A 16,510-nucleotide genomic window follows, 5' to 3' on the forward strand; every position below is an offset into this window, starting at 1 on the left:
AAGTTAACTTGCTGGTCTGCTTAAAAATTCTCAAGTTAACTTAAAAAGCAGTCAACAAGTTAACTCTAAGTTAACTTTTGTCAAGGTTAGGACCGCACCCATCTGTATTACTCAGTATGTGGTATGAACAATTTACAAGTGTTTATGCATTATGTCAAATCCACTCGAAATTATGTTATATCATCATAATGGACTAAAGACACTTAACAGTGTCAAAATGTTAATGCATAATATAACTATTATTTAAATATTTAAAAAAAAAATCTTTTTGTTTATATAAAAGCAACAGTAGTATACTTCTGTTCAATCATAATTAAGGAACGTTTTGATATACCAATGTATGTATTATTTGTTTTAGAGAGACCTGCCGTTGTTACACTCAAAGTAAGTGGTATTACATTTGAATTTTGGAACATGTTTGTGGAGTTTAAATGACAAATGAAGGTGCAGATAGATAGATAGTTTATTCTCATAAACCATGCAAATACAAAGGTTACAGCGAAGCTAAAATATAAGATACATAACATAAAAAATGCATTAAAAATGCATAAAAATCAAAATTTCGCATGCGATAACATATTCAAGAATATATATAAATGCACAAATATAGTAACACATCCAAATGTTTCTGAGAATATGAAGACATAGATGTAATAACAATCACCTAATAACACATGCAAGTTTACCATTAATATTCCATATAAAGGTCATACATAAACCTTGTCGAACATTCAAATTGAACAAAAAAATATGCAGAGCTGATTAAAATAACCCTTAAGATATAAAACAGAAGATGTGGTATTATTGCCAATAAAACAACTCTCCACAAGAGACCAAATGACATAGAAATCAACAGCTATAGGTCACCATTCGGCCTTGAACAATGAACAAAGCCCATACCGCAAAATTAGCTACAATAGTCCCCGAAATGACAAATTTAAATTAATTCAAACGAGAAAACTAGCGGCCTTAAATATGTACAAAAATGAACGAAAAACAGATATGTAGCATATCAGCAACTAAATTACAGGTTCCGTAAATGTAAATAATCAAAGGTAATGGAATTCCTATAAAGATATGCAAGTTTACCAAAAGATTAAGGTATTCAGCGGTGGTTAAACTTAACATGGTAACACTTTCAATGCCTTTATATCCTTTAAAAAATAATTAATATGCCTCAGCATTATTTTACAAACTGAAAATTTATAAAAAAAACTATGTGAAATAATTCAATAAAGCCGTTATGAAACATGAAATATTTTCAGTAATTAATACTTTCTAAAATGTTGAATGCAGGTATCCGTAATGTATGATAATAATTGTAGGTACCAGAAAAGACCCCTCCAGGATATGATTACAAGATAAAAGTGAGAGTCATTGGAGATATTAAATTTGATAAAACTGCTATAGAAATCCGAGTCACAGAGAAGGCGTCATCCATCTTTATCCAGACCGACAAAGCTGTTTATAAGCCAGGCGACTTAGGTAAATATGGAATCATATTCGCAGTATATACAGTAGAGATACGTCATAATAGAAATTACATTCTTATAACGATTAGATAAACAAACGTAACAAATACTTGTATTAAATTATAGAGGTTATTTTGCTTTTACTGTTGCAGAATTATTACATTATTTCTTTGACTTATGGTTCATAAAATAAATCAAAGATAATGAATGGGGTTTTATTTAGAGAGACGAATAGGTCCTCAAAACTCCATTGATAAGGATACAGAAAGACTTGATGATAATATGTTTAGTCTCAAACTACTTGTATTATGTTTCTTGACAAAAATTACTGACGTTTTGAAAAATACTAAGTTGCTATTATCTACTAAGATAATCGTCATAAACACTGTTTCTTCAAAGCAATGTGTTTATAACCAATCAATTAGTTTTAGACTCGTATTTGAGGAGCGTTGATGGTCAATATTGATAAATAATCATGGAAATATTTGTGAATGAATGAAATGTTACGAAATGTGCCTGATAAAACACATTCAAACTGCTCATATTGTTCAAACGTTATTTTAGGAATTTAAAATCTATACTGAAGCTTTAAATTGCAATGTGGTATTATTTTATTTCTTCCCTTGCACAAAATTATACAACTTGACTTTATTATCGAATACTATGCAATAACCCTTCTTTTTCAACAGTTCAGTTTAGGGTGTTTGGCACTAATCAACGATTAAAGGTTTTAAGAGATCCTTTGACAATTTACATACAGGTCAGTTCATTTATGTTATTTTTTTGTTAAAATAACTTTTTCTATGCATTGCATTTTAAATTCGTTAAATAATGCAAATATATATATATAAAAAGGAATCAAATTGAGAGTCGGAATGATAAAAAATAGAAATTATACAAATTAAAAAAATGAATTTCGAAAAAAAAAACTACCCATTATTTACAGCACGAAAGTCTCATTGGTAATTCCGTCTATGATGGATGTCGGTAATATGTATATATATATATACTTTACGGACATCGTCTATTTTGGACGACCATAAATAATCTCATCATAGATACCAGGAATAAATTTAACGTATACGTCAGACGCGCGTTTCGTCTACAAGAGACTCATCAGTGACGCTCGAATAAAAAAATGTTTAAAATGCCAAATAAAGTATGAAGTTGAAGAGCATTGCAAAATTATCATTAACGCCTTCAATCTATTTTTGTACTTGTATGTAGTTACTGAATTCTATCAAAGATGTGAGTTTCACAGTTTATATACAAATATAACAATATCAAAACCACGGTGAATGTGAAATTCTGGTCATAGCATTTATGAATATATCATAATTTGCAACTGAAATGTTTTTGCAGGATCCCAAAAATAATCGAGTGAAACAGTTTCTCAATGTTAGCGCAGTATTTGGTGTGTTTGCCGGTACTTTCCAACTATCGACCTTGACAAACCTTGGAAGATGGACAATCAAAGTAGAGCAAATGGTCAGTTGGCTTCTTTAATTTACTGGATAATATAATATTTGAATACAGGCAAGAGTAGTATACCGTTGTTCGAAATTCATAAATCCATTGAGAAAAACAAATCCGGGTTACAAACTTAAAAAAACTGAGAAATGTATATCAGATAAATAGCATCGATAACGAATTTAATGTCAAAAGAAAAACGGTGGTTTTGTGATTTTTAATTTTTAATGGACACGAGAAACAATTCACAATTACTAGAGACCATGAATTTAGAATGGAATAAAATATTGTCTCTTCAAACTCATGCTCTGCAGTTATTGTTTTAAACTCGTGTCAGTTAATAGTTGTTTATCGTTGTTTATCGAAACTCATGTCTAGTTGTATTTTTTCATCTAAATTAATGTTCACTAAAATAAATTTCGAAACTCATATCTAATATCAATTGTCCTCGGTCATTCGTGTTCACTAGTTACTATCTTTTTTTTAACTCATGTGTAGTTATTGTCCTCAAAAACACATACGTAAACACGATATTAAACTGTTAAGTTTTGACAGTATAGTACTTGTTATCAATGTAATAATACAGTGTTCTCTCCTCGTAAAGTCGATTTTGTTTTTATATTTAATACTATTTTCCGCTGTACAGTTTAACCTTCTTTATTCCAGAGAGGAAAGACTTCAAAGCGTTTCGATGTTCAACAAGTTGGTGAGTTAGAGCTAAAACAACAATACCCTGTCTCACATTAGTAGCATTAAAACATTGATGAAATAGAAGAGGCTATAATCCTATATAAATTTGCCTGATTGTATTATTCTCTCTGTTTCCTCGGTAATTTAATTAGTTATCAAAGGTACCAGGATTAAATGTCAGTTTGTATGATGTTGATCTATTGTAAGTCACCTGTTTATGTCTGAAAAACTATCATTTGATATCAACAGGTGTATTTAAATATCTAATGTTTGAAATCATTCACATTAACTTTGAATGCATTTCTATTGAAAAAATAATACTGATTGCTTATGTGTTTCTATGTAGTTCTACCTAAATTTGAAGTGAATGTCGTACTGCCTTCGTTTGAACTGAAAACAGACAGATTTTTCACAGTTACTATCAATGCACTGTAAGTTATCATTTAATTGTGATGCATCTTTAATATATTTGTTGTTACGGATTGTGTTATAACGTATAAAGTAAAATCACAAAAAAAAATTAACTCCGAGGAAAATTCCAAATCGAAAGTCCCTAATCAAATGGCAAATTCAAGAGATATCACACATCAAAGGGATGGATAACAACAGTCATATGACTTGGTATTGGCATTTTCGTATGTTGAAAATGGTGGATTGAACCTGGTTTTATAGCTAGCTAAACTTCTCACTTGTATGACAGTCGCATCAAATTTTATTATATTGCCAACGATGCATGAACAAAACAAACTGACACAATAGGTATATAAGTACACAAGATTTAGACACACAATTATAGACCTCTATTAGGAAGAACAAGAAATAGTGAATGCAGACACAAACAAATTGTTGCTAGCTGCCTCAAATGTTGTTTTGTTTTTATTTAAAAAATAAAAAATTCAAATATCTATTGGTATTTATTCATAGTTTGTCTTATCTTATTGTCACTTGTCTACAGTCAGAACTGAAATTAAAAATTTAGATTTCGTTCGTTATTAGATTTGTTAGGTTGCTATCGTATTGAAGTATACTGATGCGTGTTATATCTCAATAGATTATTTTAGGGTTTGTAACTGACAACGAATGGATTTTCTTCTAAACATTTTTTTTTTCACAAAATCTATATTCAAATGATATCATGTTTTTATTTATAAAAAAGTAGTACTTCCGTGGTAATCAACAAAGAAACAATAAAAAAAACATTAGAGCTTGTATTTCCTATCATAATTTCCTTAATATAGGGATGCTGCTTAAAAGCAAACTATTTAACAAAGAGTTCCAACTGGTGAAGTATCCCTACATTTACAGACACCATATAGAAATATTTGACCTGTTTCACAGATGACGACAGAAAGTGTTCAATTGTCCTAAACTAAATCCCGTCGTCTTTTTTCCTCAAATGTACCCTTCCGAGTAAGACTCATCACAATATGTATACCCAGGTTAGCAACACCAAAGTTGGTACATGTGGGGCAGGATCAGCTAATACTTCCAGAGCATATGAAATCCCCACGGTGTTTGGTTGGGCTAGTGTTACCTAGTGTTTAGTTGTCTTTGTTGTGTTTGTGAACTCTTGTTTGTCTGGTAGTCTTTTTCGTCGTGACCTTGCCAGTTTATTTTCGACTTATGAGTTTGATTCTCTCTTTGGTATCTTTTCCTCTCTTTGAGCAAAATATTTCTTAACATTTTAAACACGTTTCTTCTTTTTTTTTTTTTTATCTAAACGTGACATATCTGGGAACACTTATTTTTGAATGTTCATACTTTTCGTTTTTAGGTTATGCATTGTGCGAATATATATGCATTTATTTGTAATTATTATCGTTAAAATGTGTATGCAATTACTAGTATATAAAAGAGGGACGAAAGATACCAAAGGGACAGTCAAACTCATAAATATAAAACAAACTGACAACGCCATGGCTAAAAATGAAAAAGACAAACAGAAAAACAATAGTACACATGACACAACATAGAAAACTAAAGAATAAACAACACGAACCCCACCAAAAACTAGGGGTGATCTCAGGTGCTCCGGAAGGGTAAGCAGATCCTGTTTCACATGTGGCACCCGTCGTGTTGCTTATGTGATTACAAATCCGGTATATAGTCCAACTCGGTAGGTCACATTCATGAAAGGGAAGGGGATTGTAGTTACGACGTAAGGAACATATCCGATATCATTTGTGAAACGGTTATTCCATAACGGTCAACCAACTCGTGATGGCGGCGTCCGTAAAATTTACGAAGGGATGATTTCAACTTCACCATTTGGAACTCTTGGTTTAATAGCTTCCTTGTGAGCAGTAACCCTCTATCAAGAAAATCATGATAGGAAATGCAAGCACGGGAATATCGTATCAATTGGGAGATATATACCTAGTATATATTATATCTCACAGAAAAGCGGACATTTTAAATTACAATCTACCGCGGATTGGGAAAAACCTGACATAATCAAACGTTTTAATCAACACAAAAAGTAAAAAAAACTGTCATATTCCTTAATACAGTCTTTTCCTAGAGTTCATAGTTAGTTAAACCTGGTTATATGACCAGTTACACCTTCCAGTTGTATTGCAGCTGTTTGTAGATCCGCATTGACAAAAACTATCAAGTCGTAAATGGTTGTTTTTTTCATCATATTTTTTACATTCATTTAGACATAACTCAAATAACTTCCCTAATCCTTGTAAAATGTAACCTCCCCGTAAACTGATGATAAGTGCTGCTGTATACTACATTAACCTTGACGTAAATGATTCATATATAGATATACTTTTGGGAAACCAGTTGATGGGGATGCAGAGCTGATCATTAAAAGTGAATGGAATACAGAAGACCAGATTGTAAAGAAATTTAAGGTATTAATGAGCAAGTTTGTAGAATAACTTACTTGATCATTTTGTTTTTTGTATCATAAATATTCTGACGAATTGATTAAGCTCAATATCATTGTCATTATGTAGTCTTGAACCGTATTTTGTAAAACGAGTCTTTTTCGATCAAATTAAACACAGCTTATGATGACAAAATCTGTATACACTTCAATCGACCAACAACAAAAAACTAGCAAATTGTGTTTGTTTCTGTTTTTGTTGCAGATCACTGTTTCTATTGTTATTTTGTATTCGTCTTATAAATGACGTGTTTCCCTCGGATTTTTTTGGCGTAATCGATTGATGACTATTGAACAGTGGTTTATTATTGTTGCCTTTATTTATGAAGATAAGTGCATATGATATATATTTGCCTTACCAATTAAATAGATCAAAGGAAAATCAACAATTAAAGTCTTGATGAGTGACGTTGCACCTAAACTGGGAACCTACATAAAGGTTATCGCCATAGTAAATGAAACAATTACTGGCATTTCGGTAAATGACACAGGAAGTGTTGTAATATATGACACAGAAGAAGAACTGACGTTTTCCTCAAGTATGTCGAATGTATTTAAAGCAGGACTAGATTATACAATAATGGTAAGTGGCTAGAAATCCGATGATATATTTTATGTTTCATACTGCATCTCCATTTACTAGTAAGCTTTACTATAAGGTTCGCTTAAACAAACCAAGGTTACCATATGTTTTCTCTTCAATGTGCACATTATAGAATTTTATATAAAATGTAATCAATCGTAAGACGCTAAAATAGTAAACGAATTACTAAATTAAATAGGAATGAAAGCAGATTAACAGAAACACGAAATTTAATCAGTACGAAAAAAAAATGGAAACTTTGGTACTCACAAAAATGATTGAGTCCACAATAATTATTAACATTTTATTGATGTGACCGCGTGTTAAGTAAACTTATCATCCTTTAAATACAGAAAAAAAGTCATACTCTTCCAACAATGTGGTATGTATCGGTTGACAACCCTTGATAAAGCATACGATGCGAGGCATTACTTGACCAACAGAAGCTTTATGTCAGCTAATATGTCAAGGTCGACAGCTATCAATGTGCATACAATGTAATAGAAGCAGGGTTTGAAATACTTTTAAATGTGTTTAAGCAAAATGCTTAATTTAACACAGGGTATTGAGAGGATGTTCATACCATCGCCTCGAAATGCAAAATGCAAAATGCAAAAAGTGTCCATTTCTGAACAGTTGGGGTTTTATTATACAATAAGCATATTTGTAATTAAAACACCTGATGATATTTTTTATATAGAGTATAATTGCTAATTCCTGCTGAAATCACCATAAATTTGTTCAATTTAGAAAAAAGAGACTAAATCTTTTCACATTTGTTTGGCTTTTTCTGAAAATGGTGCATTTTAGTTGAAAGCAACAAGGCGTGATGGAAGTAATCTAAAATCATCATTAGACTCTGTAAACATAACGGTCACGTATAGAGTACCAGGAACAAAGAAACAACAAAAGTGGTCTCCAACTGGTGGCAATAATCAGGTTATGCCTTTTGGGCGATTTTCCCGACCTATCAACGAGGACACAAAAGTATTGTGGACACGTTTGAAACAGATCCCTGAATCAGGAATAATTGTACTCTCAGCTACATTCCCTAAAGCAGCACTATCCGGTAGTATTGAGGTATTCTCTACCAAACATATAGATAAACAAGAAAATTAACAGATAATCGTCCCTTACATCATTGCTCACTTCGTTTCAATTGATGGTTGGTTGCAGTTTGCTAAATATCACAGGACATATGTTTCTTGAAAAATTAAGGACAAAACAATTTACAAAAAAATCTGAATTTTGTGCATTTGGTCAACTAGAATGTAGAGTAAAACACTATGAAGCACCTTAGTAGCAATATACCAAACTTCACCTGAATTACGGACATACATTTCCCAAATTATTCGATATCCAAGAGCTTTCAAATGTCACCAGTGTCTGGGCAGAAAGTTGATAACCACAGATACATGTATGTCAAAAACGCCTCATCTTATTCCTAAAAGAGTTCATCGGAAGATACCAAGATCTTGTTGACAACTATTCCAAATCAACTTCACAAATAATACACGATGGTCTTGAAGTTTAAATTCTGTGTACTGACGTTGTTTATCATCTAAATAATATGTTATAATATTTTTTTATTTGTCTTTATTAATATTATTTTTACTGTTAAGTCTATTTTTTGTGATATCCATTCGAAATGACTATGAACTTATGTATCTCGTCATACTTTGAACGACAAAATTATTTATTTTTACAATATTACTTTTACTGTTAAGTCAGTTTTTGTGATATCCATTTAACATGACTATGTACTTATGTGTCCCTTCCTATTTTGAACGTCAACATTATTTTATATCTAGCTGTTTAACGTAAAATCTTACAATCCATTATAAACAAATAAAATCGTATAACAAAAATGCAAAATAAGGATGCAGCTCGAAGTATAAGTGTTGTTAATTGACACAGAAAACACAAAAACTGTATATTTCATCAAATTTGATTAGGGACTCTCCGTTTTCAATTTTCCTATAAGTTCAGTATTTTTGTAATTTTACTTTTACACTGTCATTGGAAATTTAGTTTGATAGGGCAAGTAATTGTTTAGCAAGAGGTCATTAACAAATGTCTCAAAGCAGTTGTGCTTGGAGTTCCTAACGTTGCGTATAGATTAGCAATCTTTATATACGGGATATCAAATTTAATCTCCAATTTAGACCGGACGAAATAATAAATTAATAAAAAAAAACATCTAATTACTTTTCACAACAGGCCTTTTATCGCAAAGAAAGAACGTCAAAGTATTTGTCACGAGCAGAATCACCAAGCAGAAACTTTATAAAAGTGTCAGTAAAGAATAACAGAAATGCCAAGGTAAAGTCCAAGCATTGAAGGGATACAGAGCTGTCAGGTCTCAAATACATGTAGTTAAAATCAGAAAATCATGTTTAAGTATTTCTTGGTATCTGACGCAAAGGAATTAAATCAGACTGTAATGGTAAAAGATGAAATAGATAAATAAAACATCAGAGTATTCAAAACGTGTTCATAAAAGTTTAAAAATATATATTCCATTCTCAATTTTATCAACACACGAACACGAAAAGTTCCTGGAGTGTTCAAAGTTTACTTTCTATTGAATGATTTAGGATTGTATATTCTTAATTGTAGATGAAAATTATTTTTAGAAATACACTAAAACAATTTATTTCAAGTGAAATTATCTAACTGTCATACGAATTGTGAAATGTAAAGCATTGACATTGAACTTATCTTTAACAGCATGTCTGCATGGGAACACTAAGATGAGACTAAGGATGAAAACAACTACTAGAAGTACCAAAAATACCTTTTATATAGTAACAAATATAGAAGACAACAAAGACATACTAGTGAATATGGACAATAGAAAACACAACGAAATAATATTTTTCCGCATAATAAAAATAACTTAGTATATATCCTTATCCTATTAGATATAAATATCTCATAATGAGAAAAAAAAATCCTTTACGTGTGTTTGTGTAACTAATTTTGTATTGCATTTTTACGAAAGAGTTATGATAATTATCAAACGTGTTACAAAAAAATCGTATTATAACTTTTATTTATTGATTTTCAGCCTGGGAGGAGATTACCATTGATTATACGCTGTACAGAAATGATCCGCTTCTGCAGTTACAAAGTATGTGATTTTTAATTATAAAAGCAATAAATAAGAAATATGAAAAATTAGATACTCAGATTTTTTTAAATTACAATTTTGATTCTAATACAGTGTTAATATATCTATCCATATGAATCAATTCGTTCAAAAATACTGTATATAATATTTTCTATGACTTAAGGAAACAATAAAGTTGAGAATGGAAATAGGAAATGTGTCAAAGCGACAACAACCCGACCATAGAGCAGATAACAGCGTTCTTCAGCTGTACCCTAAACAAATATGGTTACAAGTTCAGTGATAATGGACGTCATACTTAACTTCAAATAATACACAAGAAACTAAAATAAAAAATCATTATAATATTGACGCTGTGTGCATTTACCTGATGGGTGATACCTTCATGACAGGAGACACCTGGGTCTATAAAACTGTCTCTTTGTTATCGTCAGCCTCTCACTTTTATGACCATGATGTCAAGGTGAATATTAGTATTCTTATTGAGCTTTATACGTACCATTTGATACATTTTAGTGTTTACAGTATATCCCCGATCCAAATCAAGTCTAGCAAAGTGATTGAAAGCCCAATGATTTCTTTGAATAAAACTATATAGTTGTGCCAATATGGAGAGACATATATATTATTCTAAAACATGTTGTTTACAGCAGTTTTAGGATTTAAAATGGCATTTACCTCTCCGTATTAAAGAATTGATTTAAATCTATTGATTGAGCTTTGTATCGAACGTCACTGTTAAAACTTTTATTGACGAAACGCGCGTCTGGCATACACAATTTATCTGCTATAACTTAGACTTACTAAACACCAGACGTCACCGAGGTGGTCGTTTTTGATTTTATAGTGTAATAGAATTCTTGGTTTATACATTGTGTTTAATAATTCTGTACTTTTAGCAAATGTTTCGAAAACTATTTTTTTTTTCTTGAACAGGTTTTTGCCAAAGGATCACTTATAACACAAGGGCGATTTAGGATGAGAAATAGAAAGCAGCAAGACCAGAATCTTAGAATCACATATGCAATGATTCCTCAAGCAAAGTTACTCATTTATTATGTTAGACGAAACAATGGTGAAGTTGTTGCTGATGCTATATCATTTCCGATTGAGGACATATTTGATAATGCAGTGAGTATATGTAAGACTCATATCGACACCCGCTCCTATAACTACGTCTTAATCAGTCGTTACATTGTCAAAATCATAATGATAATATCAGAAGGTCACCAATAGGTCTTTAATGCAGCGAGAAATTCCCCAACCCGGAGGCGTCCTTCAGCTGTCCCCTAAACAAATACATATACTAGTTCATTGACAGTGAACGCCATACTAAACTCCTAATTATACACAAGAAACTGAAATTAAAAATAATACAAGACCAACAAAGCCCAGAGGCTCCTTACTTGGAACAGGCGCACAAAAATGTGGAGGGGTTAACATGTTTATGAGATATCAACCCACCTCCTATACCCCTATACCTTTAGCCAATGTAGAAAAGTAAACCCATAACAATACGCACATTAACATTAAGTTCAAGAGAAGTCCGAGTCTGATGTCAGACGATGTATTAAAAGAAAATACACAAAATGACAATAAAACATAAATAACATACTACTAGCAGTTAACTGACACGCCAGCTCCAAACTTCAATTTAACTTATTGAAAGACTATGTCTTCATCATATGCATATCATATATCTTTTCCACTTTACATAAAAACTTCGGGATATAAAAGGCAAGAGATTTGCTATTCTATAAAACCGCCTCCAAAAACATCAGTATAATAATAACAGTTCCCAAAAATAACGATAACATAAGATATTGTTGCAATTTGTATTATATTTTGGATTTGAAATCTTAACTTTTGTGTATGTCCCCTTTTTTAAAACTACATACCAATTTAGTCATGTCTTAATTAAAGTTTAATATAAAAAATACAGTACATGTTTCAAATATTATGATATTATCTGACAATTTTTTTGTTATCATTCTGCCTTCATTGCCATTTTTTGGTTTTGTGATGTATTTTTCATTTGTGTGTGTGTGTGTGTGTTTGTGGTTTTTTTGTGTTGATAAAGTGAGTTTTTTTTTAATTATTAAAAAAAATGTAATATTGTATAAATGCTTATCTGTCTTTGGAAGTTATCGTCTACTTTTAAATTTCATTTACCTCAAGAATAATATTTGTTTATTTCTTGACTGTTTTGGCCCCTCCGCTGACTTCGGAACATTTTAGGTAAGAGGAGTGTTGGTATCCCGTTAACATGTTTAACCCCTCAACATTCTGTAAGTATGTGCCTGTCTCAAGTCAGGAGCCTGTAATTCAGTGGTTGTCGTATATTGATGTGTTTTATTATTTTTTTGTTCATAAATTAGGCCGTTATTTTTATCAATTGAATTATTTTACATTGATCACTTCGGAGTCTTTTATAGCTGACTATGCGGTATGGGCTTTGCTGATGATTGTTGAAAGCCATACGGTGACTCTGTGTCATTTTGTCTCTTGTAGAGAGTTGCCTCATTTGCAATCATACTACATTTTCTTGTTTGTACAATTTCTTGTACTTGTTTTATAGTACCGTATTTAAAATTTACTCATTCTGTCAATTATGACAGTTTACTTCATCTCTGCAAAAAAATTAACCTTGTAATGTATTTGAATTTACTTGCCAAAACCCAACCACAAATATAAACAACAAAACCACTTAAAAAGAATCAAGTTTAAGAAACGAATGTAAATTAAAAGCGAATCCGCACGTTTACGACAAACAAGACGATGACAATTTTTAAACTATACCCTAACCTCACTTTATCAGCACTTAACTAACATCACCTGGAATGGACTACACTTCCTCAACTCGAACAATAGTTGGTAAATGATATTCAGAATTGTAATAAATTTACTTCTGTTCTAAGATTTATATTTTACTTTATTCCTGTCATGTATTATTGTCATTTAATAATATGTATATAATTATAACATTACCATATAAACGGGAGGTGTGGCTAGCCATACATTTAGATTCAACCCACTATTTTGTCCTAAAATGTCATGTACCAAGCCAGGATAAAGGCAGTTGTTATCACATAGTCCGTTTCTATGTATTTTGGCATATTTTATTTTTAAGCAGTTCAGTGTATTTTTCCTCTTAAAGTTGATGTTTTACCATTTGTTTTGTTTGTTACCCGGATTTGTTTCCTATTAATCGATTGATGACTATTAAACAACTAGAATTATCTGTATCCGTATCTGTCTGATAGAGCTGCTCACACAATCTTTTCAATATAACTGAATTACAAACAACGGCTTTAGAAGTGAAAGATTCAAGTCAGAAACATGTCGATGTTTTTCTCTTATTCCGATAGATAAGATTTATAACATTTAAAAGAGGGACGAAAGATACCAAAGGGACAGTCAAACTCAAAAATCTACAATAATTTTGTCCGATTAAATGGATTTCCTTTTTTGACATTTCAAACGATTTAATGAACAATACTGCTAACGTGTCATTAAACGATACTTTTGAAAGTTTTGAGTCTTATGTAGACGAAACGCGTGTCTGGCGTATTAAATCATAATCCTGGTACCTTTGATAATATCTATTACTTCAGGTGTCTATTAAATTCAACAAAAGGCGAGCTAAACCAGGTGATGAAGTTCGGGTTGAATTAACGGCTCATCCATACTCATTGGTGAACGTCCTCGCTGTTGATAAAAGTGTTATTTTACTGAAATCAGGAAATGATATCACAACACAAGATGTAAGCTATCTCTCTCTGTGAATATAATCTGTCATTTGTTAAAAACGTATTTTGCTAACTTAATATAAAGAACTTAAATTTTGTTTATACTTCTAAATATATAGATTTAATTTTTAGTGTATATAAACTCAATTTTACACTTAGACTAGTAATCTTACGGTTATTCATAGCCTGTTGTTCGTTGTTAGCCAAGGCTCCGTGTTTAAAGCCAAAATGTGACATGTAACTGTTGACTATTTATACATTGTGACCTAACTGGAGAGGTGTCGCATTGGCACTCATACCACATCTTCTTCATCAAAAATTCAATCCTTGTGATAATTTTGGATGCATGATAAAGGAAATGAAGTCATTAGCAATGTTACTTCAGGAAAATCTTTTTAAAACAATACATACTCCTATATAAGTTGCTAATGTCTTAATTCTTCATATTTCGTATATATTTTTTATAAAAATATTTTCTTTATTTATACCTTTTTCTTCAGGTTAATTGGGTGTCACATTGGTAGAATGGGAAAATACATTTCTTTCCATTCTACAATTGTTTTATTTTGCTATCTGCTGACTGGACTAAGGCAGCACTCAATCGACTGACTATGGCAATCATTTACCATTACTAGAAATGATCTATGAACCCAGAGGATCATGAAAGCAAAATGACAATGAAACATACATTAACAAAAAACTATAGTAACTAGCAACTAAAGATATGCCAGCTCCAGACTTCAATTTAACTCATTATATAAAAATAGTGTATTCGTCATAGAAAATGAAGCATAATCTCTCCCGTGATGGGTTGATCATCATACCATCATAAAATATATGAGAAGAAAAATAACTTTCACTTAATACTCTTTTATGGACATATGCATCTTATTTATTGTTTACTTTATCATCTTTCACATCCTGTTGATTAAAACGATCATTGGCTATTATCTGGAATATTATGTTATATAATATATAATGTTTTGTTTGTTTGTTTCATTTGGTAGTCGAACACACGAATTACACTACAAATAAACAGTTGAGAATTATTTAGTTTATATACTCAATTGAATCGCTGCAATATGGTTAACGATTGTATTTAATATTGAAAGGTATTGAATGAACTTCAAGAAGATGGCTTCTCTGGATCTACTGATCAATTTGATGGTACAGATGGCAAGGATGCATTCTCGATTTTTAGTGCAAGTATTCAGTGACAAACATAGTTGAGACTGTTATTTTGATTTTAATTCTTAACAAATATTGATTATGATAAAAAGAGGGGTTCAATTGACTTTGTGTATAATATAGCATGTAATGTACCATTGTACCCTGTAATGTTGTCATGTTCTTATTGCTGAAAGAGGGTGCATCTAACTAGTTATCAAATTACCAGGATTATATTTTGTACGCCAGACGCGCGTTTCGTCTACATAAGACTCATCAGTGACGCTCATATAAAAAAAGTTATAAAACCGAACAAGTACAAAGTTGAAGAGCATTGATGATCCAAAATTCCAAAAGGTTGTGCCAAATACGCATAAGGTAATTTATTCCTGGGATAAGAATCCTTACCTCAGATGAATCGTTGGATCAAAGATTCTTACTTGTTTTCGCTGTTGTTTTTATCTTTGGGTGAAACTTATATCAGATGAATTTTTGATTACCAAAGTGTTATATTTATGATCATTTCAAGTAAAGTAGTAGAGAAATTATTCTGAATTTGATTCGCTGACGTATTTATTTTAGTGATATACTCGTTTCTCTCTTTCGTGCACTTCAACAATATCCTTATAAGATGTGGTATTATTTACAATGAAGTAGCTAGAGTGCAAATGACCATGATGTAGTATTTACTTCTTAATTGTATAAATTTAAGTTGAAAAACAGATTTTGATTGATAAATACGAGGGAGACATTTAACCCTTCCCCATGGCTCAGTCGCAGAATATGTTCTGAACGTTGACTTTTCTGGCAAACCAATTAAAAATCAAGTATCAAAACAAAGTGAACCGATTTCTCATTGATGATTCCGAGGACAATGCTGAAGTTCTAGGTTTTGGTATCGGGTCTTTTTGGAAGACTTCTAATACAAAAAAAAAACCATCTTGCTCCATTTTTGTAATTTTACTTCTTCAGCATCGATCATCACTTTTGAAGAGTAACTTATTGTCAAAATAAGCATACCACATCTTCTTTTTTATATCTTGTCAGTAAAAAATATACCGTTGATATTATCTAACCAATTATAAGTGATCTTCGACAGGTACATGTATACAGGGAGGTGAATGATGCCAATAAGATGTTGTCTGTTGTTGCGTTACATTACTTCATAGGAAAATAACGGAAAACTTTATCGAAGTCATAGTTACATGACTAAATTAGCAAATGTAACAATGAAAATTGATTTTAATGATCGGATTTTTTTTTTGTAATAATTTAAAACCTTAAAAATCGTCTATTTTGTAAACAGGGTGCTGGTGTTTATGTTTTGACAGATGCTTTGCTTTATCAGTA

The 16,510-nt window shown here is 31.3% G+C and overlaps 1 pseudogene; it reads left to right on the forward strand.

The window, feature by feature from the left end:
• The first annotated feature begins 336 nt into the window (after nt 1–336).
• LOC143069845 (CD109 antigen-like) overlaps nt 337–16,510 on the forward strand; it is a 49,826-nt pseudogene continuing 33,652 nt past the window's right edge.

The sequence above is a fragment of the Mytilus galloprovincialis genome, chromosome 3 (assembly GCF_965363235.1).
Source record: "Mytilus galloprovincialis chromosome 3, xbMytGall1.hap1.1, whole genome shotgun sequence".
Taxonomy (NCBI): domain Eukaryota; kingdom Metazoa; phylum Mollusca; class Bivalvia; order Mytilida; family Mytilidae; genus Mytilus; species Mytilus galloprovincialis.